Source organism: Electrona antarctica (genome assembly GCF_951216825.1).
Source record: "Electrona antarctica genome assembly, chromosome: 19".
In the NCBI taxonomy this organism is placed as follows: domain Eukaryota; kingdom Metazoa; phylum Chordata; class Actinopteri; order Myctophiformes; family Myctophidae; genus Electrona; species Electrona antarctica.
In genome coordinates this window covers 42986880-43012510 of record NC_136800.1, presented here as the reverse complement: position 1 = coordinate 43012510, position 25631 = coordinate 42986880, and the positions used below count along the sequence as shown (strand labels likewise).

Here is a 25631-nt window from a genome sequence, read left to right as displayed (position 1 = left end):
AGGTTAATCCCCCTCCTCTGTGTGTGTCTAGATATCTCGCGGACGCAGCAGATTACCAGCAGGTTTCCATTGTCAGAGTAAATGTCCTTGGCTGTATGCGGGGGGGTGGGGGGGGGGGTAATTCCCAGGCGGGGACCTGGAATGACCCCCGTATATGCCGTTTAACCCATTTTGGGCGGGAGCCCCTTTTGGTGTTTTAAGGGCTACGAGCTTGTAGATCTGCTATTTTTGGAAAATCGTGAGAATGTGCACGCGAATCTTTGAATATATATTCTTTCAGAGCGAACGTTTTTAACTCCAATCTTTGCTTCTGGTGGGGGGGGGGGGGGTCCCTGGAACAACATATTTTCTGATGGGGGTCGGTGGCAAATTTCATTTAATTTCTGGGGTCCTTGACATGAAATAGTTTGAGCACCACTGAAATAGAAACAAGGGTTTTTCAGAAAACGGTCAGGATTTAGAAGGCATTTCGTATAATCGTCGTCAGGTCTAAATGGGTTAATCGCGGCACTATACGGGGGGGGGGGGGGGGGGGGGGGGGGTTTGTCAGGGTGGATTGGAGGGGTGTCGGGGAACAAAACGCAAAGCCAGTGGATAAATGAGGTTCAGCCGTGTCGGGATTTAAATTCACGACAAAACGATGCATTTCCAAGCATCCCAAAGCACCCGGAGACGGATCAGTCTCGTCACGTATTTTGTCTAAGAGAGAGAGAGACAGAGAGAGAGAGAGAGAGAGAGAGAGGGAGAGAGAGAGAGAGGGACCACAATGTTCTCTTTGTTTTGGGCTCAACAGATTAACCCATTCTGGGCGGGAACCCCTTTTGGTGTTTTAATCCATTGAGACCTGGAACGCATCCATGTCACGTTAGCGTTTAACCACATTAACCATTAACCCATTTTGGGGCGGGAACCCCTTTTGGTGTTTTAAACATTGTTATAATTTAGCTATAGAAAAATAGCAGATCTACAAGCTCATAGCGCGCCACCGAGTGGCGCGCTATGAACTTGTAGGTCTGCTATTTTTGAAAAATCGTTAAAATGTGCCTCAAATCTTTCCGAAAATTGTCATGATTTAGAAAAAAAAAAAAATTAAATTTCGACGTCGGGTTAAGGGCCTTGCAAACGGGGGACCGATAAAACGCGCCTATATAGTTCATTTTCAATGATACCTGCGTTTTTGCTCGGAGAAGTCGCGGTGCGACAACGCAAGCGTATTTACGTGAGCGCGGTCCCGTGAATTTGTTGCGTGCGTGCTCGTTACGTGCACACGCCCCCCGCGACTCACCAGACCTGGATTCTGTTTAGCTTATTTTTACGCTTGCGTTGCTCTGCCCCTCTTCAACAGACCTGGAGGAGACCTGTGTTGATCCAGACCCTCTTCAACAGACCTGGAGGAGACCTGTGTTGATCCAGACCCTCTTCAACAGACCTGGAGGAGACCTGTGTTGATCCAGACCCTCTTCAACAGACCTGGAGGAGACCGGTGTTGATCCAGACCCTCTTCAACAGACCTGGAGGAGACCTGTGTTGATCCAGACCCTCTTCAACAGACCTGGAGGAGACCTGTGTTGATCCAGACCCTCTTCAACAGACCTGGAGGAGACCTGTGTTGATCCAGACCCTCTTCAACAGACCTGGAGGAGACCTGTGTTGATCCAGACCCTCTTCAACAGACCTGGAGGAGACCTGTGTTGATCCAGACCCTCTTCAACAGACCTGGAGGAGACCTGTGTTGATCCAGACCCTCTTCAACAGACCTGGAGGAGACTTGTGTTGATCCAGACCCTCTTCAACAGACCTGGAGGAGACCTGTGTTGATCCAGACCCTCTTCAACAGACCTGGAGGAGACCTGTGTTGATCCAGACCCTCTTCAACAGACCTGGAGGAGACCTGTGTTGATCCAGGCAACAACGCCTGCGTTCCTCGCTTCACGTTTGCAAGGCGCTTCAAGCATTATGTTATGCTTTAGCTATTGAAAAATAGCAGATCTACAAGCTCTTGTAGGTCTGCCATTTTTGAAAAATCGGGAAAATGTGGCGGAAATCTTTAAATGGATATTCTTTCAACGTTTTTAACTTAAATCTTTGCTTTTGAGGGGTTCCTGGAATAACATATTTTCAGTCGGTGGGCAATTACATATCATGTTGGGGTCCTTGACATGAAATATTGAGTACCACTGATATAGAAACTGTCAGGATTTAGAATTTACATTTTTTTAAATTTCGACGTCAGGTCTAAATGGGTTAAGATCCGTGCCTATCTATGCGTGCGACTATAATGTCACTCGCGTGCGATTTGTGTGTTTTGGCTCAGTCTATGCACATGGTCAAGTAAATATCCCTAAGATTTTAGTCGACAGTTGGTTGGGCCTTGATGGCGTCGTAATGCCAGATCTACAAGCTCACGACGCGTCGCAGCTTGTAGATCTGCTATTTTCAGCATGCAACCAAGTGTAAAATGACTTATACTGGAATCTCTTGTCCACTAGTCCCTTCCTGACATTTTAGTCTAGTTTGTATTTGTTGACGACATTGTCAATATATTTAGTCTTATAGTTTGTCATAGTTTTCATTTATAGTTTCCATTTACAATTTAGGCATTTAGCAGACGCTCTTAATCCAGAGCGATTTACATTAGGCAAGAACAAAAATCATGGCAATACATCACATACATAAAAAGTAGTATTCAAGAAACATGGGTAACATTGGAATCTCTATATAATGACACTATACATACCTGTATAAACTATACATATATACTATACTACTTATATACTATAAATATAGTTTTCTGCAGTGAAAAAAGGTCATAGTTTTAGTCGACAAAATCAACACTGCTGCGAGCACCTGGTTACTCCTGTTTTGTCCATTTATTGACGTTTAGTGGTTGATTGATTGATTGATTGATTGATTGATTGATTGCTCTCAATCAAGGGGGGTGGTTGCAAACAGATTCAAACCTCATAGGAAAAACATGTCCCACTTTGAATAGTGGGTATAGTTTCCATTCTAGTCCGCATTAGGTTCAGTCCAACCTTGACGTCCCAATTTAGACATTCATCGGACGCTCGCAATCCAGAGCGATTTACAGAAAGCGAGGACAACACATGATGTGTGTGTGTCACCAAACTCACCACGCTGATGCGTCATCAGCGATGTTTATGAACGCTATAAATACAGTCGCAATACACAGTACACACATCAAGTGGGAGGATGGAACACAAACTGCTGCCTATATGGAAAAAACATCATTAAAAAAAGGTTATTTGTAGTTGGGGGGGGGGGGGGGGGGGTATTACTTCTGTGCATTTGTCCCATTGCATTAGGAGCAGAGCAAGTGCGGCATGCACACCCCAGGGGGAGCAGTTATGGGTTAAGCGTGATATTGCTCAGGGGCACTACTATTATTTTAAAAATAATCCTAAAAAAACTGTGCTGTACGTACTGTGTGTGTGTGTGTGTGTGTGTGTGTGTGTGTGTGTGTGTGTGTGTGTGTGTGTGTGTGTGCGTGTTGACATGACAAACATGCTCATGCTGCTTGATGGAGCTCGGCTGTATTTGAACATGGATTTTACACTGATGCAAATGACGCGCGCGCACACACACACGCACGCACACGCACACGCACACGCACACACGCACACGCACAGAGAGAGAGAGAGACATTAACATGTGGCATTTAATGTGAGAATACCATGTAAGTATAAGTAACTTTACCACAGAGTAGAAATACTGTAACCCTAAAAACAGTCTGTGCATCTATTGTAAGTCAGAATTCTCTATAAATATCCCACGCTTTATAACGGCAGGGCTGGACCGGGACAAAAAATCGGCCCGGTCATTTTCGCGTGAATTTGGCCCAGACCGGCCCACCACAACCAGCGCACAGATAGCAGAAACTCCACACCGCCCACTCCGTCGAGGCACACACAAACAAACAAGCCCTAATACCACCACTTTTACAGAACAACATAAATTATTCAAACCAACAGACAACTACGCAACCCTTTGTAGAGGGTTTATTTGTCACTCAGTGATACAGGTACAGTGACCTTATCATGATGGCACTGGCAGAATGGCAGCACGCCCGGACCTTTCCTGGTGGCCTGCCGCCTATTGGCCTGCCTGCCTGTCAAAAAAAACAAAAACACCCACCGGGAATATGCCCGGTACGTCCTGTGGCCAGTCCAGCCCTGTATAACGGTATTCTGAAAATACCAAATATGATGAATAAAAAAACCCCTAAAAAACGTATTCAATTAAAGCAACATTCTCTCAATCTATGTAATGTAGATTGCTGGTATGGATTCTGTAGATTGCTGGTATGAATTCATTGAAACGAAATGTCTCTCAGATGTGGTTTTTATCTTATGGGGCTATACATCCAGAATCGTTAACAGGAAGAGCGAGAGCGAGAGCGAGAGCGAGAGCGAGAGCGAGAGCGAGAGAGAGAGAGAGAGAGAGAGAGAGAGTCAGTCAGCTGGTCCAGGGATTATATACACAAACGCAAGCACAACCACCAGGTGGAAAACCCATAAGAAGCAAAAACCTGGCATACTGGAAAGAGAGACTAACCGAAACCAAAGCAACATGGAATGCTATCTATCACTAAAAAGAGAATATACACATTGGCTGAATACCTAAACACGGACAGCAAATGACCCAAAACGTAAAGGAAAGCATCGACTAGGAGGTGAAGACTCAGTGAACACAGAGAAAGGCCACAGACAGACGCCGCTCCCAGGGGAGGCCAGACTGGACGCCGCTCCCAGGGGAAGACCGACTGGACGCCGCTCCCAGGGGAAGACGGACTGGACGCCGCTCCCAGGGGAAGACCGACTGGACGCCGCTCCCAGGGGAAGACCGACTGGACGCCGCTCCCAGGGGAAGACCGACTGGACGCCGCTCCCAGGGGAAGACCGACTGGACGCCGCTCCCAGGGGAAGACCGACTGGACGCCGCTCCCAGGGGAAGACCGACTGGACGCCGCTCCCAGGGGAAGACCGACTGGACGCCGCTCCCAGGGGAAGACCGACTGGACGCCGCTCCCAGGGGAAGACAGACTGTGCACCCACTGCACACACACTGTGGTGGAAACAGACAGTAAAGCGATAATACGTAAAAATATGTAATATTCCTGTTTGTCTTTGCCACAGGCTGTAGAAAACCCCTCCTCTCTGCTCAGTATCTCAACAACCCTGTGCGTGCGTGCGTGTGCGTGTGCGTGTGTGTGTGTGTGTGCTCCATTCCGCATGGAAAATCATCATAATCTTAAACCTATTTCCCCTGAAAACGGAAGAGAAGATCAAACCTTAACACACACACACGCACACTCGTCAAGGTCAGAATCTGAATACAAAAGCAATGAGTCGTTCAATTGTGCCATCTGTTTGCCTTACACACGCGCGCGCACACACGTGTGCACTATCTAGTCTTACTCTCTCTCTCTCTCTCTCTCCATCTCTAACAAATACGGAGACCGGTTAATATTGAGACACAACGCACGCACGCACGCACGCACGCACGCACACATATGTGCACTATCTAGTCTTACTCTCTCTCTCTCTCCATCTCTAACAAATACGGAGACCGGTTAATATTGAGACACAGCGCACGCACGCACGCACGCACGCACGCACGCACGCACACACGCACGCACACACGCACGCACTCATGCACGCACGCACGCACGCACGCACACGCACACACGCACACACGAACACACACACATGGTGCGTCTTTTGTGGCTCCATGGAGAGTTAGTATATCAGCAACAATAAAAGGCTAATCACCTAATAAATAACATAATAAAACAGTAGACTTGCCAGTGATTTATCAGGCCAATATAAATCCCATGCACCGGACCAGCCATGAGCGTAGATACGCATGCATGCAGAAAGGACTGCTGTGCGTGGCCGTGGAAGGACACCCAATAGGGTAGCAGGTGCGGCCGCCCCTTTTCCATCTCGCCCCCACTACTCTACCTAGCTGTAAATAACAAACTCATGTTGGTGATTATATAAAAGGTATTATCATATTAATGTATCATTGTTAAGTTTACTCTGTATATCCACGGGCATAATAGCATGGTGATGCCATTACAAAACATGGGCTACATGGAAGAAATGTGTTTATTAAAACGAAATTAACTGCTAGAAGGTCCTAAATGAACTTAATTAAGCAGTTACCTGCATCTCTGTGTCATGTTATTCTTTCTTAATTTTACAGAGTATAGAGATCGACTACTATGCAATCAAATACATCTGTATACAAGATCATTTCAGATTTCAGAGAGGGAGGGAAATACTAAATTAACTGTTAACTACATTAAAACATTTTGCGGGGGTGAGTTGGTAAAGGGGAGAGTCGTTTGGTATTCCCCAATAGTTGGTTTATGAATATATGATTATAGGGTTGTCCCGATCCAATGCACGTGTTCCGAAGTCAGGGTCGATCACGTCATTTTCAAATGATCGGATAGGGAGCAAAAATAAATAAAAAATGATCGGGAGTTCGGGACATCGCTATTATCAATATTATATCCATATCATAATATTAGACAGGATATTGTGGCATAAGTGTTCTAGAAAAACATAAATATCGCATTGGCAAAAATCGGTATCGGAAGATTCTCAGAATCAAATTATCGGAATCGGATCGGGAGCATTCTATTCTATTCTATTCTATTCTATTCTATTCTATAGACTAGAGGGTATGCGTGTGACATCATCATCAAACCAGGAAGTTATGCAGGAATGCATACTGAGTGGCAAAAAACTACTTTCTGGCCTTGACAGCCCATACATCCACACAGAAAAGTCTTATCTGATTGCATTAAACAACATTAAACAATGTTAAACTCACTTTGCCTGTTGCTTTGCCACTCGATGTGCCATTCACTTTAAGCATGCGCATACTCTCTATTCTATTCTATTCTATTCTATTCTAGTTCCTCTCGGAAGAACAGAGTACCCATGATGCATTGCCTCGGCCCAGCCCTTCTCAGAACAAGGGAAGTCTGAAATAACTGAAAAAATAAATACATACATGATTAAATAATGTATCAGGGGGAGAGACATAAAGTATATAAGCCAATGAAAGCTATGCATCACAGCTCCAGTCAGCAGCATAGGGTTCATGGAATCCCCCAAAGTACCGTACTACACAAGTGTGTGCGTGCAAGGCGGGGTTGGCGAGAGGGCCTTTCTGTGTGGAGTTTGCATGTTCTCCCCGTGTCCCCTAGGGTAGGTACCCTCACATGTTCTCCCCGTGTCCCCTAGGGTAGGTACCCTCACATGTTCTCCCCGTGTCCCCTAGGGTAGGTACCCTCACATGTTCTCCCCGTGTCCCCTAGGGTAGGTACCCTCACATGTTCTCCCCGTGTCCACTAGGGTAGGTACCCTCACATGTTCTCCCCGTGTCCCCTAGGGTAGGTACCCTCACATGTTCTCCCCGTGTCCCCTAGGGTAGGTACCCTCACATGTTCTCCCCGTGTCCCCTAGGGTAGGTACCCTCACATGTTCTCCCCGTGTCCCCTAGGGTAGGTACCCTCACATGTTCTCCCCGTGTCCCCTAGGGTACGTACCCTCACATGTTCTCCCCGTGTCCCCTAGGGTAGGTACCCTCACATGTTCTCCCCGTGTCCCCTAGGGTAGGTACCCTCACATGTTCTCCCCGTGTCCCCTAGGGTACGTACCCTCACATGTTCTCCCCGTGTCCCCTAGGGTAGGTACACTCACAAAAAACATGCAGTAATCCTGGTCTCTAAACTGCCTCCCCCTGGCCAGCCGAGGCGCCTGATGGAGGGGAAAGGAACTGGTTGGAATAACGTGTTCCTTCCTTCCACGCGCTACGTCCCACCAGGGAAACTCCCCCCTGTCAGGTGTAAAGGAGCGACTTGGACACTCATGCATGAAGGAAGCATGAGTTCAAGTCCGTTGCTCTCCCCAGGTTGGCGGAGGGTGTGTAGAGCCCAGGATCACATTAGATAATTGACACAGGGGTGAAAAATGGGTTACAAAATCGTGGGATAAAAATGATAAAAACAAAAAAAGTGCGTGCGTGCTTGCTTGCTCTGTGACTGTACGTAGGTGTATACGTCTGCAATCTGAATTTTTTTGAGAACCGTTTACCCCACCGACTTCAAATTTAGAAACATACTGTATGCAATAATAATATGTCCTCTTATGTAGAGTGTTTCTACATTGTGATATTGCAAAGTACAAAATGTGAGTAGTTCTTCCATTGGTTGATTGATTGAAGTATGTATTAACACATTGAGCGGCCAGGGTTATTTAATCCATTACATTCATGCGCCCAGTCGATTTATAAACACGGACCCCTTTTCCGGACGGACCGGCGGAAGTGGTTGTTGTGTGTGTAGCAGCTAACAATAGCCACACCACTCTAGAGTCGATCGACAACAACGGGAGACAAGAATAAATCTATCGAGACTAGCGACTGGACCGCGGAGCGCCGTCTAACACAGGATCCTTTTTGAGAAAAATACGGGATGATTTAGATCGCGAGTTATGAACGTTTTAAGATTTTCGTTTTCATCAGCTAAACAGGGGAGGGAGTTTTTCGATGACATCTCACTCTTGCGCGTCACCGAGGAGAGCCCAGCAGGCGCGCCTGGGCTATACAGCCAGGCGATCCGTTCTCGTATCAATAAACCTCGTCTTTTGGACAATACTTCGTCCTGAGCGTCGGGCGTTACTAATAGAAAGGACAAAGAACTTCGTCCTGGGCGTTCGGGGTGTTAACAGTTTGCAGAATGGGTACATTTCACATGAACTCAATACAAAGACTGTTACTGTGGGGACGACACACTGATAAAGCAGAACACTTGTTTACAACAGGGTCCACCATCTTCAATTTATCAGAACATTTAGAGACGTTGAAACGAAGTGTTGACCGTTTGTCACACTAAACTACTTGCCGGAACCCAATTGTTACCCTCTACAGGAGATGGGTAAGAATCAGTCCAAGGTTTTCCATTTATAGGTATTTTAATTGGTAAGCAGTAGGTGTGGTTATTTAGATGCACGCACACCAAGCAAAGACTGCATACTGAGGTTACAAACAAAAAACTGCACTGAAAGTGCTCTGCTGTACTGGGCAGCAGGTGAAACTAGGAATGTCAATTGGCACTGATTAATTGGCCTGTACCATTTAGAAAGGGGAGACAAATAGGTTAGGTTACACTGACCTGGGCCGTACCATTAGTGAAGGGGGAAACAGTAAGGCCTTTTGAACAGACGTACAAATATACACTAACAAATAAACAGGAAATCATGTAAGGAGGTAAAAAGGGCTCTTCATGTGACCACCGCGCTCTGACTGTAGGTGGCGCTACCCGTTCAAAACATATAAAAAATAACGGTAGAGGGTCGCACACACCAAGACTTCAGTTCAAAATATGTATTGCATTTTTGAACAGGGACAAACGTTTCGGCTATATAGCCTTCATCAGTGTCAAGGAGGGAAAAAGGGAAAAAGGGGGTGTGTTGGGGAATCACTAAAGGCTTGGAAAGTTTGGAAACCCTCCTCTCTCTCCTTTCGGTGCCTAGATGGTGAGAGAACGGCATGCAACGGAGAACGCTGTGGATTATGTGTTATGTGAAGAATATGATTTATGTGTTCAATAAAACGCCCTGCCATGACCTTTATCATCAGGGCAAAACACACGTTGATGAATGGCTCCGCACGATGAATGGCTCCGCACGACCATGTGTGCTGCTGAGAAACGGCATCGTAGAGCTGCAAAAGTACTCAACATGTACCTCATTCTGGGCGGGAAGGAAAACCCCTTTTGGTGGATTTTTTAAGCATTATGTTATGCTTTAGCTGGTGAAAAATAGCAGATCTACAAGTTCATAGCGCGGCACCGAGTAACTTTATGAACTAAACACAAATCCATTGGACACAAAAACATTTGAATACTAGTCCTTAAACCCATTCTGACCTGAGACAGTTTTCTGAAAAAGCTATGTTTCTATGTCAGTCGTTCTTCGATTTTTCAAAAAATAGCAGTATGAGCTTGTAGATCTGCTATTTTTCAATAGCTATAAAGCATAACATAATGCTAACACCAAAAGGGGTTCCCTCCCAAAATGGTTATATAAACTGAAGCAATTAAAGCGGGTCATGTTTGCATGTTTGGAATTGTAACAACTGAAATCAATACTATATCAGTATTCTGATATTAACCTGGGGTCCGCATTAAAGTCATGATGGGGGCCGCATGTGGCCCCCGGGCCGCCAGTTGCCCATGTATGTCATATACTGTACATGTACATGAGTCACAGAGCGCACGCAGAGCGAGCGCAACGTGCGTTTGAAGGCCCGGCGCTGAGCTTTGCCACAGAGCGAGATCGCTGTGCGTTTGAAGGCCCTGCGCTGAGCTTTGCCACAGCCGGGGGCCTGCATGCTTCAGTGCTTTCTGAGGCTTTTGTTCTCTCGAAACTAACTGTTTGATTCTATTTTTATACATTTCCCCTTATTTTTTTGATACCTGGGAAGTCAACTGAGCGTGAGTGAGTTGTTCGGCGGATTGCTTTTTACACTCACTCACTTCATACGCAATTTAGATATCTGGGGTCTCTGTGGTCAGGATGGACTGCCTCTGCCTCGAGGGCCTACAGACCAGTGGTGGACAAAGTACTCATATGTTTTATTTAAATCATGGAGTGCCGTGAATTTTGTATTTTTCCCAGTTTTTCACGTGCGTAAGAGGTCAAAGTCAAACGATTTGTCACACACGTTACCACAGTGAAATTTGTTCTCCACATTTTCCTGATGAAGACCTAGTCGGTCGAAACGTTGCATTTAATTGTTGCCTTAAAATAAAGTAAGTCTCGGAGCTCTATAAACTGGTGCGGATGTTCTTCCTCTTCCTTGATGTTTGCCTTGAGGCCTGACATCCAGCACCTGGCCTGAATACAGGCATTGAGATGTGCACACAATCTTCTCTGTGAACTACTCCGCATTTGAACCATCTCTTGGAGCGGTGAGCCGCAGCCAAGGAGCGGTGAGCCGCAGCCAAGGAGCGGTGAGCTGCAGCCAAGGAGCGGTGAGCCGCAGCCAAGGAGCGGTGAGCCGCAGCCAAGGAGCGGTGAGCTGCAGCCAAGGAGCGGTGAGCCGCAGCCAAGGAGCGGTGAGCTGCAGCCAAGGAGCGGTGAGCCGCAGCCAAGGAGCGGTGAGCTGCAGCCGTGCCGCGCTCGGGAATCATTCGATTAGTTGATTTGACCCCCCAATCCAACCCTTTGATGCCGAGTGCCAAGCAGAGCAGGGAGGCATTGGGTCCCATTTTTATAGTCTTTGGTATGCACCCGGCCGGGGATCGAACCCCCGACCTCCCAGTATCAGGGCGGACACTCTAACCACAAGGCCACTGTCTGGTGACAGTACAGTACTTCATTAGACCCCTTGGTGTGGTCATGTGCAATGATGTCTTCCCCTTTGTATTTAGGGCTTCTTCCTGGAGGCTGAAACCTTAATTGACAGTCAAACGTGCCAATGAAAAAAAAAACAGTGATATAATGACATCACAATATCATCCCCTCCCCTAACCCCTCCCCCTTTATCATACAACAACAGCTGTGGGTGCGGCTTCAGTTCAGGTGGATCACCACCCATCACCACCCACCAGGTAAACCAGACATACTTAATGAACTGGTGGGCGTGTCCACATAAAAACGTCATTTAAACAAATACTGTACACCCTAAAATCATGTTTTAGGGTGGGAAAGAATGGTAAATGGTAAATGGTGCATTTATATAGCGCCTTTATCCAAGGCGCTTTACATAGATTGTGCATTACATTCACCCATTCACACACACATTCATACACCGATGGCAGTCGGAAACCATGCAAGGCACCAACTAGCACATCGGGAGCAATTAGGGGTTCAGAGTCTTGCTCAAGGACACTTCGACAGTAACTCTGGGGGAGCCCGGGTTTGAACTGGCAACCTTGCGGTTGCCATCCAGGCACTCTACCCCCTGAACCACCGCCGCCCCCTAGTGGCCACTCTACCCCTTAACCACCGCCGCCCCCTAGTGGCCACTCTACCCCTGAACCACCGCCGCCCCCTAGTGGCCACTCTACCCCTGAACCACCGCCGCCCCCTAGTGGCCACTCTACCCCTGAACCACCACCGCCGAAAACACGGCACTCCATCTTTAAGTAAACGTATCAATGTAGGAAAACTAAATGTACGGTATACTCGAGTACCGTAGGCTAGGGCAGGGGTTCTCAACCCGTGGGTCGCGACCCCTCGGGGGGTCGCCAAATTATTTTAGGGGGTCACCAAATTATTTTCAAAAAAAAAATATATATATATATATATATATATTTTCACGATTTTTCAAAAATAGCAGACCTACAAGCTCGTAGCGCGCCACTCGGTGCCGCGCTATGAGCTTGTAGATCTGCTATTTTTCAATAGCTAAATTATAACAATGCTTAAAACACCAAAAGGGGTTCCCGCCAAAATGGGTTAAGGTTATTGTAGCAGTCAATTTATATTGAGGGTCGGGAGGGGGCGGGGCGGGGGTCCCGAGACGTTGCCAAAGCATTTTCGGGGGTCCCCGGCCAAAAACGTTGAGAACCCCTGAACTAGTCGACTAGTCGTTTAACTACCTATTATGTAAAAAATAAAACAAATATTTTTGGAAATAAATATTTGTACATGTTGACTATAACTATAATCTACCTGATCTTGAGGCCTACAAAATCGGGGAAAAAAAAAAAAAAAACTTTTTTTTAATTTATTTTTATCAACTAGTCAACTAGTACCAATAAGGTCGACTAGTGGATTTACTAGTCGACTAGTAAACTAGTCGACTAGTAAACTAGTCGACTAGTTGCTTAATGCCCTACCGTAGGCTGACAGTACAAGAGTATTGTTATCAAAATGCACCAAAAGTAGAAAGTACCCATTATGCAGAATGTCCCATTTCACAAGGTTTCAAATGTATAAATATCTTTTGAAAACAGCAGATCTACAAGCTTCAGAATTGGCCCGCATCCGGCCTGCAGAAGAGTTGTGTTTTTGGGGGGGGTGGTTATACAATCTGTATGCTAGAGTATTACTAACACAATATAACTTATACAATCTACAATATGTAATTATGGTTGCATTTTGTCGCCCCTGCACTTCTATTGAGAATCCTGTGGTCAGGATGGACACGACACCGTTGCTGGTCTGACACGGAAATGTTGACCTTAGGGAGGTCAAAATTAACCCATTTTGACCTGAGATCAGATTCTAAAAATGTCTTGACAGTTTTCTGAAAAAGCTACGTTTCTATGTCAGTCGTTCTTCGATTTTTCAAAAATAGCAGACCTACAAGCTCATAGCGCGCCACTCGGTGGCGCGCTATGAGCTTGTAGATCTGCTATTTTTCAATAGCTAAAGCATAACACCAAAATGGGTTAAACTTCACCCCCTTAGGCAAGCGGGCAGCCAGGCACACTCTATTAGCTCAGTGGTACAAAAGTCAAAAGTCAGCACTTATTGTGCGAGTGACCCGGGTCACTGGAAGGTGTTTCTGTCATGGCTGAGCAGGGCCATGTGATACGCTGCTGTTTGCCTCATGGCTCACAGATACAGTACATGGTCACAGAAGATGGGAAGATGGGCAGTCCCGGAGGCAGTATTATTCTCTGTCTCTCTCTCTCTCTCTGTGTGCGTACGTGCGCGTGTGCGTGTGCGTGTGTGCGTGTGCGTGTGCGTGCGCGTGCGTGTGTGCGTGTGCGTGTGCGTGCATGTGCGTGCATGTGCGTGTGCGTCAGGGGTCATCGACAAGCTGGGTTGTGGTGGTTGCCACAGACATACAAAATAAGTGGACAATAATATATAATTCCCAAAACACATAATGAGTTGGCCTACGTATAGGACCATAAACAGGCCTACGTATAGGACCATAAACAGGCCTACGTATAGGACCATAAACAGGCCTACGTATAGGACCATAAACAGGCCTACGTATAGGACCATAAACACACAATGAGTTGGCCTACGTATAGGACCATAAACAGGCCTACGTATAGGACCATAAACAGGCCTACGTATAGGACCATAAACACATAATGAGTTGGCCTACGTATAGGACCATAAACAGGCCTACGTATAGGACCATAAACAGGCCTACGTATAGGACCATAAACAGGCCTACGTATAGGACCATAAACAGGCCTACGTATAGGACCATAAACAGGCCTACGTATAGGACCATAAACAGGCCTACGTATAGGACCATAAACAGGCCTACGTATAGGACCATAAACACATAATGAGTTGGCCTACGTATAGGACCATAAACAGGCCTACGTATAGGACCATAAACAGGCCTACGTATAGGACCATAAACACATAATGAGTTGGCCTACGTATAGGACCATAAACAGGCCTACGTATAGGACCATAAACAGGCCTACGTATAGGACCATAAACAGGCCTACGTATAGGACCATACACAGGCCTACGTATAGGACCATAAACAGGCCTACGTATAGGACCATACACAGGCCTACGTATAGGACCATAAACAGGCCTACGTATAGGACCATAAACAGGCCTACGTATAGGACCATAAACAGGCCTACGTATAGGACCATAAACAGGCCTACGTATAGGACCATAAACAGGCCTACGTATAGGACCATAAACACATAATGAGTTGGCCTACGTATAGGACCATAAACAGGCCTACGTATAGGACCATAAACAGGCCTACGTATAGGACCATAAACAGGCCTACGTATAGGACCATACACAGGCCTACGTATAGGACCATAAACACACAATGAGTTGGCCTACGTATAGGACCATAAACAGGCCTACGTATAGGACCATAAACAGGCCTACGTATAGGACCATAAACAGGCCTACGTATAGGACCATAAACAGGCCTACGTATAGGACCATAAACAGGCCTACGTATAGGACCATAAACAGGCCTACGTATAGGACCATAAACAGGCCTACGTATAGGACCATAAACAGGCCTACGTATAGGACCATAAACAGGCCTACGTATAGGACCATAAACAGGCCTACGTATAGGACCATAAACAGGCCTACGTATAGGACCATAAACAGGCCTACGTATAGGACCATAAACAGGCCTACGTATAGGACCATAAACAGGCCTACGTATAGGACCATAAACAGGCCTACGTATACAGTAGGACCATAAACAGGCCTACGTATAGGACCATAAACACATAATGAGTTGGCCTACGTATAGGACCATAAACAGGCCTACGTATAGGACCATAAACAGGCCTACGTATAGGACCATAAACAGGCCTACGTATAGGACCATAAACAGGCCTACGTATAGGACCATAAACACATAATGAGTTGGCCTACGTATAGGACCATAAACAGGCCTACGTATAGGACCATAAACAGGCCTACGTATAGGACCATAAACAGGTCAGTATTAGGGGTCCAGTTGGTTCCATTTGTATACACTCTCAGAGTTAAGGGGGGTTTTATGCAAATAAAGCATTTGAGAACAACTAGCAGCACTATCACCTATATAACATCCCATCGGAGCATCCACCGCTGACAGAAGGCACCGCTCTGAGGGAAGTCAAGGACTTCAAGTACCTGCTGGGCTCATGGGGTCAACTCAACGGAGTGAGATCTTAAAGTGCACTTGCATGGAGGGCCCTGAACGGCATGGCCAGTGTATGGAACTCTAACCTCCCCCGTCAAACCAAACTCGGCTTCTTTATACGCAGCGGTAGAGTCTGTCCTCCTATACGGCAGTGAATGCTGGACCCTGAAGCCAACCCTGCAGAAGTCTCTATAGACAACACCAGAATGATGTGTGCAGTACGTAACATCAGCAAGAGTATGTTGTATCTGGTTTCTACCATACACTCTAGTTCTATTATACAAAATACTGTTTAAACTGGGAGAGCACTCGATGATGTTTGTGAGACACGGGAGTCAGAAGATGAGATGGTCCGATGTTTATTTCAGCAAAGTACAGCACAGCACAGGTTTGAGGCTCACGCCAGCCAGCAGAGTGGCCGACGTCTGCACACAGGGCTGACGCCCGAACTGACTGGCCTGCCACCCCCCTGGAGGGTAGAATTTCCCCCAGATAGGTGGAGCCCCTTTGAACCACTGTTAGCATGTAAAGTCCTTAGGTGTGACTCAGGAACTCAGAACAAAAGGTAGGCCTACTAAAAACCAACCATCACCCATGGGGTCCTGGCTGAGAGCTTGAAGTGAGACAAGCCCCCACAGCCAACACCTCAGGATGATAGCAGCTGAAAGTCACTCAGGTCTACTGAATGTAAATAACACAAGGCACATTTTGTCCAAGAATTATAGGTTCCCATATATTACAGTACACATGTTACCAACATTAATCTGTATGATGGAATGCCAAGGGTGAGCCAGAAACTATAGCAGCCAGGAGAATGAGACTATAGCAGCCAGGAGAATGAGACTATAGCAGCCAGGAGAATGTGACTATAGCAGCCAGGAGAATGTGACTATAGCAGCCAGGAGAATGAGACTAGCAGGGCAGCGGTGGCCGAACGGATTGCGGAGCGGTCTTGATACCGGAAGGTCGCCAGTTCGAATCAGCGGTCCGACACGTTAAAATTACCACCGCTGAAGTGCCCTTGAACAAGGCATTGAACCACTACGATGAAATGTTCTATGAGCAGGGCCTGGCTGGAAACAAGTTCTTGAGCTTAGCCCAGATACCCTGGGTAAATATAGTAATCATTTCATTTCATTTCAGGGCACCGGTCACGAGGACGTCCCACATTAACATATGAGGATGTACTCAGGAACGTTGCGGGAGTGCAAAGCACCAACGAGCTGGTCAGATGCATGGAGAACCAGGGTCTGCGATAAATTGGCGATCGCCATGGAGGAGACAATGCTTATTATCCGTGATCTGTATCCTGAAGCACACATGCAAGCTTGAGCGTGTGTGTGTGTTAGTGTGTGTGTGTGTGTTAGTGTGTTAGTGTGTGTGTGTGTGTGTGTGTGTGTGTGTATGTGTGTGTGTGTGTGTGTGTGTGTGTGTGTGTGCACGTGCGCGCGTGCGTGTGCGTGCGCGTGCACAAGACGAGACACTTGAGTGAATTCACATGTTGTGCTGCAGATGGGAAGGCATGCCTCCAGTGATCAGAGTCTCTCTGAGAGATGCGTCGCTCACAACGCTCAGCGGTGTGTCTGTTTATGTAAATGAATGCCCTGCTTGTCAAACAAAAGTATAGCAACATGTGCCAATTTACAACGACAGCTTGTAGATCTCCTATCGTTAATGCTTTTTAATTGTCGATGACACTCAACTGTTTCTATCCTAGCCCCCCAGAACTACTTAATATTTCACCAAAACCAGAGCAGAACTCCCACCACAGGACGCGGGCAATCAATTAATACAGTTGCAACCACTATATTAATGGCAAGTATTTCATACAGCTTAAGTTAAAAAAATCTGAACTATCAAATTTAGGCCTCTCCAATTGATCCAAAATGCCGCAGCTCGCCTGGTTCTCAACCAGCCAAAATGTAAATGTTTTATTTAATTTAAAATGCATTCAGTTATACTTAAGTTAACTTAGATATGAACTTAAATACAAATACATTTTACATGAACAAGAAATGACTCAAGTCATATTACTGTATATCAGGTTGCACTCCATTCTCGTGCATGTTGTACCCAGAGTAATCTAGTAAGAGAGTGCATGTTGTAACCAGAGTAATCTAGTAAGAGAGTGCATGTTGTACCCAGAGTAATCTAGTAAGAGAGTGCATGTTGTAACCAGAGTAATCTAGTAAGAGAGTGCATGTTGTACCCAGAGTAATCTAGTAAGAGAGTGCATGTTGTAACCAGAGTAATCTAGTAAGAGAGTGCATGTTGTAACCAGAGTAATCTAGTAAGAGAGTGCATGTTGTAACCAGAGTAATCTAGTAAGAGAGTGCATGTTGTACCCAGAGTAATCTAGTAAGAGAGTGCATGTTGTACCAAGAGTAATCTAGTAAGAGAGTGCATGTTGTAACCAGAGTAATCTAGTAAGAGAGTGCATGTTGTACCCAGAGTAATCTAGTAAGAGAGTGCATGTTGTACCAAGAGTAATCTAGTAAGAGAGTGCATGTTGTAACCAGAGTAATCTAGTAAGAGAGTGCATGTTGTACCCAGAGTAATCTAGTAAGAGAGTGCATGTTGTACCAAGAGTAATCTAGTAAGAGAGTGCATGTTGTGCCCAGAGTAATCTAGTAAGAGAGTGCATGTTGTACCCAGAGTAATCTAGTAAGAGAGTGCATGTTGTACCCAGAGTAATCTAGTAAGAGAGTGCATGTTGTAACCAGAGTAATCTAGTAAGAGAGTGCATGTTGTACCCAGAGTAATCTAGTAAGAGAGTGCATGTTGTACCAAGAGTAATCTAGTAAGAGAGTGCATGTTGTACCCAGAGTAATCTAGTAAGAGAGTGCATGTTGTAACCAGAGTAATCTAGTAAGAGAGTGCATGTTGTACCCAGAGTAATCTAGTAAGAGAGTGCATGTTGTAACCAGAGTAATCTAGTAAGAGAGTGCATGTTGTAACCAGAGTAATCTAGTAAGAGAGTGCATGTTGTAACCAGAGTAATCTAGTAAGAGAGTGCATGTTGTAACCAGAGTAATCTAGTAAGAGAGTGCATGTTGTACCCAGAGTAATCTAGTAAGAGAGTGCATGTTGTAACCAGAGTAATCTAGTAAGAGAGTGCATGTTGTACCCAGAGTAATCTAGTAAGAGAGTGCACGGCGACTCTACCGTTGACAAAGCAAAGCAAAGCAAAGTTATTTGTTTACCCAGGGTGAATGGACTAAGCTCGAGATGCTTGTTTACAGCCAGACCCGGCTCATAGAACATTTCATGGTAGGGGTTCAATGCCTTGCTCAAGGGCACTTCAGCGGTGGTAATTTTAACGTGCCGGTCCGGGGATTCGAACTGGCGACCTTCCGATAACAAGACCGCTCCGCAAACCGTTCGGCCACCGCTGTTCCATTGTAACAATGGAATGCGGAAGTGCACATTATATCTCAATGGGATAGTTCCAGTGTTTGGAACTATAGCCCATAGCACCCCGCGTTGCGGCCAGATCAAAGTGTGTCGCCTCTCTCTTACGACATTACTCTGGTTGTACCTTAGTGGGGGCTTTCCGTAGTCACATTTGCAGTATCTATAGTCATGGTGCGTTGAGGAGATTTGTGTATTTATTTTAAAATTCATTCAAGACAATTTCGCCAAGAATGTTTTGAAAATAGCCTTTCTAAGGTTTAAAGTGGTTAAAAGGATCTCGATGCTGTGTCTATACGTAGCCTAGTCACTGATTTGGGTTTTGGGGTTTTTTCGTAGATCTGGCCGCTTGTTTCTCTCGCAAAATCCAACAACAGCGGGCCTAAGCGTCTCCCCTGCGTCGATGTACGAGGGGCCTTTGGTTGGATGCATATCGGAGCAACAGAGTTAGAGCTTATTTGGCCCGAGTTGTGGCGCCCTGTGCTATAGCTAGAATGCCCCGCTAATCTTATATCCATCTTCACATGTTCACAACTAATCCCTGCACGGGTTGTGAGGCAGAGATATGCGTGTGTGCGTATGCGCGCGTGCGTGTGCATGTGCGTGTGCATGTGTGTGTGTGTGCGCGCGTGCGGGCGCTTGTGTATGTGTGTGTGTCTGTATGTGTGTGTGTGTGTGTGTGTGTGTGTGTGTGTGTGTGTGTGTGTGTGTGTGTGTGTGTGTGTGTGCGCACACACGCGCGCCTGCCTAATCTGATAAGTCGAGGCAGGGAAGTGCTGGAGAAATGCCAGTGCTGTGTCTGTGCATTTATATTCATCTGGCTGTTGCACAACAAACAGAGGTGGAGCACACCAGTGCAGTGCAGTACTAGAGAGAGAACTATAGAGATACTCCTCGTGTGGAATGATGCCACATAGAGGCTCTGGCCTGACAGCGCGTTGCGTGTTCGAGTCCCGCTGATGACGACCTTTGCTGCATGTCTCCCCCATCTCTCTCTCTCTCCCTCTTTTCTGTCGATCTTCACTTGCATCTATAAATAAAAGGCAGAAAAGCCAAAAACAAAAATAAACTAGAAAAAGTGCCCCTCGGGGGTACAGGTCTCCACCAGGCCAGGTCAGGTTGTGGCCTCCTGGTGGCGCTATAATAGGCCAATGTGAAAAGGGTGCCATTTGTTCTTACACCAGTGATGACAATTGGATGATTTGAGGCATTTTGTTCCAAAAATGTGTTTTGCAAAAATCCACCTGCTGGTGGCGCTATAAAGGCCAATGTGAATATGGTGGGATATATTCCTCAGCCTAGTAGGAAAGTCTGTGAAAGATTTCACGTAAGTTGCACACTGCGTTCATGATTTGAGGCTTTTTGTTTCATAAGGGCCAATCCTGCAAACTTTGAAAGTCAATGTTAGCCAATTAGGATGGAATAAGACAGATCCATCTTTAACACATTACTATAGAGATAGTGTGATACGATTTGCGGGATTTTTGGGAAGAATCTGGAGGAGAAATGTAAAAAAAATGGTTTTTCAAAAGTCGGCCTCCTGGTGGCGCTATAACAGGCCGTTCTGGAGAATTTGGGGCAGAGGTTCATCGTTGGCATCCAGGGAGTGTGTGTGCAAAATGTGGCATCAACCGGGTTAACGGTGCCGGAGATTAGCTGTTCACAGACGGACAGACGGACACACGGACTGGAGTGCATAACATACTCTCTCCCCATGCCTTCGGCCTGGTAGAGACAATACATAAATCAAATCGAAGTTTTGTTTTATTGGAAAGGTTACACAGTATAGCTTTAATTCACATAGTTCATTCAAACAGCTAGTCTCAATGCTACAACATGAATTCAGCACCATGGACAGAGTCACAGCTAGTCTCAATGCTACAACATGAATTCAGAACCATGGACAGAGTCACAGCTAGTCTCAATGCTGCAACATGAATTCAGCACCATGGACAGAGTCACAGCTAGTCTCAATGCTGCAACATGAATTCAGCACCATGGACAGAGTCACAGCTAGTCTCAATGCTACAACATGAATTCAGAACCATGGACAGAGTCCAATGTATTTAGTCTGGAGCAGGAGTGATAAGAGAGGAGAGAAGGAAGGAAGGAAGGAAGGAAGGAAGGAAGGAAGGAAGGAAGGAAGGAAGGAGACAGACAGACAGACAGACAGACAGACAGACAGACAGACAGACAGACAGACAGACAGACAGACAGAGTGATGATGGACATTCGTAGTGACAAAGGAGAGAAGATGGATGTAATGGAAGGAAACACTTCAACACTGAAGATAAATCAACCATGAAACAGGAAGGCTGTGCGTGCGTGTGTGCGTGCGTGCGTGCGTGCGTGCGTGCGTGCGTGCGTGCGTGCGTGCGTGCGTGCGTGCGTGCGTGCGTGCGTGCGTGCGTGCGTGCGTGCGTGCGTGCGTGCGTGCGTGCGTGCGTGCGTGCGTGCGTGCGTGCGTGCGTGCGTTCCACTATGACACCATGCAATTTTAATACGTCCAATAAAGCAGGCTCCCGGTGCAGCGGCGGCTAGCTTACAAGGCAGTAAAAGTTTGATGCAGATTCAGATTTAGAGTCTCCGTCGCTGTGTAAACCGTCCCGCCAGCGGACAGACTGACGAGCCGAGTGCCGAGCGCTCCGCTCTGCTCAGCCCTGATTTATTCAGCGTTGCGTCGGGTCTGCAGTGGTGGGGAAAAAAATAATAACTCAAATGTTTTACTTTAAAGTTAAAGTGTCAAAACTGCAATGCAGAAACACTCCGGTAATCAACAAGTATTGGTGTCAAAATGTACTTAAAAGTACCAAAAGTAAAGGTACTCAGTAAGGGATAATATCTGGCTAGGCATCGACCGGGTCAACGGTGCCGGAGATTAGCTGGTAACAGACGGACGGACGGACGCACATACGTCCGTGGTGGAGACAAATTGTAGGCCGAGTACTCAGTACTTGACTTTTGTTTTGAGCCAAAACTCTCACTTACCGACCCTTAAAGTCATCATCACTTAAAGGTCCCCCCCCTCCCCCCCTTCTGTAGTAGCGGTAACTTGTTCGTGTCAAGGACTGAAGACCCCCCCCCCCCGCCCTCATCTGAAAACATTATCTATTTGATTCTCTCTCTCTCTCTCTCTCCTGAGTTCTATAGTGACACAGGCACTATCTCACCTTGATCACTGCTCTGCAATATAGTCGGGGCACAGACGAGAAGCATCCGTCTAAGCCTCAAATAACTCAAATAATGCTCCAAGGCTTTGCACTGAGAGAGAGCGAGCCAGTCTCTCATGGCTCGGAGTAGAGAGACTTTAGTGAGTTTCCTTATATAGGATTTGTTTTGTTATACAGCAAAACAAGCAGTTTGTCTGTACTCGCGATAAATGCATTTTACATATGTGATGTATTCCCATGCTTTTTGTTCTTGCTTAATGTAAGTCGCTCTGGATTAAGAGCGTCTGCTAAATGCCTAAATTGTAAATTGTAAATTGTACTCACAAATGCAAAGATGGCTGTAGTCATGGTACCAGGCAGGCTACTATAGGCGTTTAATGGTTAAGATCGCTGTAGTCATGGTACCAGGCAGGCTACTATAGGCGTTGAATGGTTAAGATCGGTGTAGTCATGGTACCAGGCAGGCTACTATAGGCGTTGAATGGTTAAGATCGCTGTAGTCATGGTACCAGGCAGGCTACTATAGGCGTTGAATGGTTAAGATCGCTGTAGTCATGGTACCAGGCACGCTACTATAGGCGTTTAATGGTTAAGAAGGCACCTCAGATTGGAGGGGCTGCAGTCAGTCACGCAGAGGATAAGGGACAAACTTAACTCCATTCTGGCAAAAACCCTCCCCCTTCTATGTCGTGCTGCAGGATAGGGTGATGGAGCACCTTCAGGCGAAGGCTCACCTTCCCCCACGGAGCGGTACACAGACTCTCTTCCATGCCAACTGCCATCAGACTCTATAATGCTAATGCGTACGAACTGTCTCCCCGACACATGCTGTCCTATGATGGCCCTGCGGTCGTGTGTGTTGTTGTCCATCTGTGTCGGTTCTTCTTCTGTTCGTCCAGTAGCTTTAGCTTCATATTCATGCGTGTCACGCTACGCTGATGTATTTATTTGTTTATTTGTTTATTTGGATCCCCATTAGCTACTACCTTAGTAGCAGCTACTCTTCCTGGGGTCCACACAATTTCCCAAAAACCCACAACAAATTACACTGCGTAAAAATCATGGAATGTGTATATTACAGGAAACTCCCGTTAAACTTTCCAACAAACTCCGGTAAACCATCACACCTGTATATTACTGTATATTAGCTGTAAATGCTGCTAAACTTGACGTTTACGGGCAAATCTAGTGCCCATAATTGCCCGTTAACTCCTCTTTTCACGCAGTGAATTGCAGTATGCAGATCTGAAAAGCAGTGGTTCCCAAACTTTATCATGTCAAGGACCCCCAAATTGACACCAATTATCCCGCGGAGACCCCATTTGAAAAGAGAAGAATGTTACGGCTCTAGCAGTGATTCTCAACCCGTTTAATTTCAAGGACCCCCCAGTTTGACATGCATTAGGCTACGGACTATGCATGTGCATAGTGGCATTTCTATCTCTGGGACCCCAATTTATATTGTAAAAATCAATGTTAATGTAACTCTGAGAGTGTACAAATGGAACCAAATGGACCCATCAGGGTCCATTTGTCCATATGGACCCATCAGGGTCCATTTGTTTCCCTTTGTACGCACTCAGAGTTACAGACCCAAAATGGTTCCAAACTATCATTTAGCTGGGGACCCCCTGGAACTCCCTCAAGGACCCCTGTTGGTCCCCAGACCCCACTTTGGGAACCACTGCGCTAAAGTACAGGGTAAATTACAATGTAACACTGAAGCACCCAGTGAGGCCATGAACTCATGATCAATAACCCGATAAGTATTAATTATCTGACCTGAATCATAACCTCATGGAATGCAATTTGATGGGTTGTGATTGCTTCTTTCATTGTCTCGATAGTGTTTTTTATTAAGACAATTCATTTTGTTCCGTTTGCCATGTATTCAAAATAGGAACGCCAGGTTGGAAGACATTAAAACTCGGTCATTATGGACATGGACCATTAAAGAAATAGCTGACGGTGTAGTGCGGTGTTGCCAGATTTTGCAAGAGAAACAAGCTGCCTGGTCTATGCAAATTAATTGAATAGAGGCTCCTCTGTGATCGCGCACGCACACACACACACACACACACACACACACACACACACACACACACACACACACACACACACACACACACACACACACACACACACACACACACACACACACACACACACACACACACACACACACACACACACACACACACACACACACACACAGCCAAAAAATGTTGTCGACCAGAAGACTAAAATATTCGACTAAAACTAGACAAAAACATTCCAGCTGACTAAAATATGACTAAAACTAAATGCAATTTAATTCAAAAGACTATAGGACTAAACAAATATATATAAAAAAATCAACACTTGCCAGACAGACAGACAGACAGACAGACAGACAGCCAGACAGACAGACAGACAGACAGACAGACAGACAGACAGACAGACAGACAGACAGACAGACAGACAGACAGACAGACAGACAGACAGACAGACAGACAGACAGACAGACAGATAATGAACTAGCCAGTGACAGAGTGTTAGAAATAAGGATTACAAGCTGCCGGAATCCACCCCACAAAGCCCTGTGACTTATAGTCGCAAAAGAAAACCTCCATCCAATTATTGTCAGAGCTTTGAATAGTAGTGATTGCACATCGCCTCTGGACATAAAGACAGAGATAGAGAGAACCAGAAAACTGTGTGCGTGCGTGCGTGCGTGCGTGCGTGCGTGCGTGCGTGCGTGCGTGCGTGCGTGCGTGCGGACAGAGACAGAGAGAGAGAGAGAGAGAGAGAGAGAGAGAGAGAGAGAGAGAGAGAGAGAGAGAGAGAGAGAGAGAGAGAGAGAGAGAGAGAACAGAACAGAACAGAACAGAACAGAACAGAACAGAACGATTATTGTTATAAAAACAAATAAAACAATGATAATCATAGACATCTAGAAGGCAAAGCTCTCTGTCTACCGAGCAATCTTCGTTAAAACTCATTGAACGCCAGGGGGCGCTAGAGCTTTCAGGTACCAGCCATATCTGCAGCATAAGCGCAGATGGGGCGGTCTTTGTTTTTGTCCGAACTGAAATACTGTCTATTTCAGTTCGACGGGACCACGGTGGGCAAACATGTATTTTGGCAGGCTGTGTGTGCGTGCGCGACTGTAAAGACGAAACGGGAGTGGGGAGGAGGCTCCACTTCCGCTTTATCGCTTACTCATGATAGCTCTTCCGTTGCTCCAGACTGTATGATGAAGCATTTGGTCCAGAGACTCCAGACTGTATGATGAAGCATTTGGAAATTGCGAGAGGCAACAGTCTGGTGATGCGAGACACAAAGTCACAAAGAATAAGGGCCACAAATGACGTCACCTGATGGAGGCCATGCAGGGGGCGGGGCGGCAGTGGCTTCGGGGTAGAGTGGGAACCG

The 25631-nt window shown here is 46.2% G+C and overlaps 1 long non-coding RNA gene across 1 annotated transcript in view; it reads right to left on the bottom strand.

The window, feature by feature from the left end:
- Positions 1-4921: 4921 nt before the first annotated feature.
- The window catches only part of LOC306943642, a 33810-nt gene continuing 13100 nt past the window's right edge, over positions 4922-25631 (bottom strand). Inside the window, exon 3 of the long non-coding RNA XR_013792437.1 lies at positions 4922-5085. This is a non-coding gene — a long non-coding RNA (uncharacterized lncRNA). The remainder of the gene's footprint in view (positions 5086-25631) is intronic.